Genomic DNA, 2,654 nt, shown 5'->3' with positions numbered 1-2,654 from the left:
TTGTGGCAACCTCAGTGATGTGCTGTCCTTGGGGCCACCCATGCATGGTAGAGCCTGGTGCCCCTGCTGCCATCTGCACCACTGCTGCCACCTCAGAACTGGCTGTATGATTAGGCCACAGTCTCCAATGAGTATTCATATTCCTCAGTTTCATGTTGTTCTTGGTCATACATTTATGGAGTTTTGAAGAGCGAGGAGATGACTACCAGGCACAGCAATCCTCTTTGTAGGCAAGTGAACTGTAGAAACTCATCACTCCTCCACCAAGAAATTTCCATAAAAATGGTTAACGTGGACACAGAAGTGGTGAATTGAAATCTGCAGAACGTTTTACAAGAGTTCTGACCTGGATGGGGTAAACCTCAGTGCATTTTATTGCCTCAGTACTACTGGGTTGAAGAATTGCTGCTTCTTGTTAGGAAGTTCATTTTATTTCCCATTACTCCCAACCTCATACTCAAAGCAATGAAAATTTTAAGTGGAATTAAATTGAATTTCAGTTTCTTTGCATCATTTCTGTATTCAATTTTTAAACTAAATTAACATGGCTCAAATGAACAACCCAGCACCTGTGGAAATCACATACAAGAACGCGAGATTTATTATCACACACAACCCAACCAATGCAACCATAAACTAGTCTTTAGAGGAACTTAAGAAGAATGGAGTTATCACAACAGTAAGAGTACACGAAGCAACTTATGGCACAGCTGTTGTGGAAAAAGAAGATATCCATGTTCTAGATTAGCCTTTTGATGATGGTGCACCACCATCCAACCAGATTGTTGATTGGTTAAATCTTGCAAGAATTAAGTTGCATGAAGAACCTGGTTCTGTATTGCTGTTCATTGTGTTGCAGGTCTTGAAAGAGCTTCAGCACCTGTTGCCCTAGCATTGATGGAAAATGGAATCAAATATGATGCAGTACAGTTCATAAGACAAAAGCAGCATGGAGCTTTTAATAGCAAACTGAGGTGAGGCAGGCTGAAGTCTGGCTGGCAAGCATAGCCGCGCCCAGTGGGGGATATGCGCAGCCCACCACTCGGGTGTAGGGCGGCTGGAACGGGTGAACTGCCCTTAGCCATGGAACGGGCGCACTGCTCTCGGCCCCGCCCAGGCAACCGACACCGGCTTGCTGACAGCCAGCAGAAGCTGCCTATGCTCACATCCCCCCTCCTGCACTGTCAAGCTGCAGCACAAGCCGCACCATAAAAGGCAAGGAACTAGTCCCTACCAATCACTTCCAGCCCCGTTCCCCTTTCCCGCCGGTGCCGCCCCTTCACCAACCTAGAATCTGCCTCTTCCCCCCACCAACTGCTCGCCACCGCCAATCCAATCCCCCTTTGGCCACAGCCAATCAGTCCCCTGCTCACACCCCCATAACCCTATATAAACACATGTACTTCCCTTAATAAATTAGACCTGCGTGCTCACCTCGTCTCCGTGGTGGTTTCTCCGCCGTGCGCCCTCCACGCCTGCGAGCCCCCGCAGGAGCCTAGGCTTCTCCTGCCCCGTCGTCCACCGGACAGGACGTACCTACCACAGCAAACAAAGTTTGTATTTGGAGATGGAGAATCCTAAAATGCTGTGCTTCAAAGACTCCAATGGTTCTGAATCTCTGGACTGACAATGTGATAGCCAGGCCCTGAGCCTCAACAGACTCCAGCACCTACAATCTGATTTATTGGACTCATCTCACTCAGCTAAGATGGAGTTGAAGAAGGACAACCACCACACTATGGAGCCTAGAGTGCCTACAACTGAAAGTGGGAGGATTGCATCCAGTATCCATGTGGAATCTGAGCCTCCTCTTGACATAGAGGTGCAATGGACACAACCAATCCAATGTCCACACAGAAAAGGTGGCATTGGAGTGGGAAAAGTGGACATGGTGGCTAATGGGTATGGGGAATGGCAGGAAGAGATGAGATGTGGAGGCGTCTTTGGGACTTGGAGCTGCCCTGGATGGTGCTTCAGGGGCAATCACTGGACATTGTAAATCCTCACAGGGCCCACTGGATGGAATGGGGGAGAGTATGGGCCATGATGTGGACCATTGACCATGAGGTGCAGAGGTGCCCAGAGATGTACTTACCAAATGCAATGGATGTGTCATGATGATGGGAATGAGTGTTGCTGGGGGGGGGGGGGGGGAGCGGTGGGGTGGGGGTGGTGGGGTTGAATGGGTCCTCATATATTTTTTTTAATGTAATATTTTTACAGAATCAATAATAAAAAAATAAATTAAAATAAAAAACAAAAAACAAAAAAAACACAAAGACTCCAATGGTAACAGAAAAAAACATTACATTCAATAAAATTGGGGTGCCTGGTACTGTTACCTAGGAAGTGGACCTGAGAGATAACTTAATTTGTCATACGTATTAGCCAACATGTTGGTGAATAAGTCTAATGAAGCTTCCAGAGGAGTATAGAAAAGCAGCTTTACCTGCTCCAAGTTAGAGAAAATTGCAACTTATATGGGTTACAGTCAGCCTGCTTCAGCAGTTAACAAAAGACACTTGCTGATCAGCATTTAAAATGGGCTTATTCCCCCTCTCGATATAGAGGTGGAGTGGACATCACCATCCCAGGGTCCACAGAATGGAGGAATAAAATATGGATTAGAGTGGACTTACTGGTATTCTACTATA

General features: G+C 46.7%; 1 long non-coding RNA gene across 1 annotated transcript; it reads right to left on the bottom strand.

The window, feature by feature from the left end:
- Positions 1–578: 578 nt before the first annotated feature.
- Positions 579–1,796, bottom strand: LOC131275366 (uncharacterized). The gene is made up of 2 exons (XR_009182815.2): positions 1,435–1,796; positions 579–888 (listed from the first exon to the last, which is right to left on the bottom strand). It is a non-coding gene; the product is annotated as an uncharacterized lncRNA (long non-coding RNA).
- Positions 1,797–2,654: the final 858 nt, after the last annotated feature.

The sequence above is a fragment of the Dasypus novemcinctus genome, chromosome 22, assembly GCF_030445035.2.
Source record: "Dasypus novemcinctus isolate mDasNov1 chromosome 22, mDasNov1.1.hap2, whole genome shotgun sequence".
In the NCBI taxonomy this organism is placed as follows: Eukaryota; Metazoa; Chordata; class Mammalia; order Cingulata; family Dasypodidae; genus Dasypus; species Dasypus novemcinctus.
This window is presented reverse-complemented; position numbering and strand designations above follow the sequence as displayed.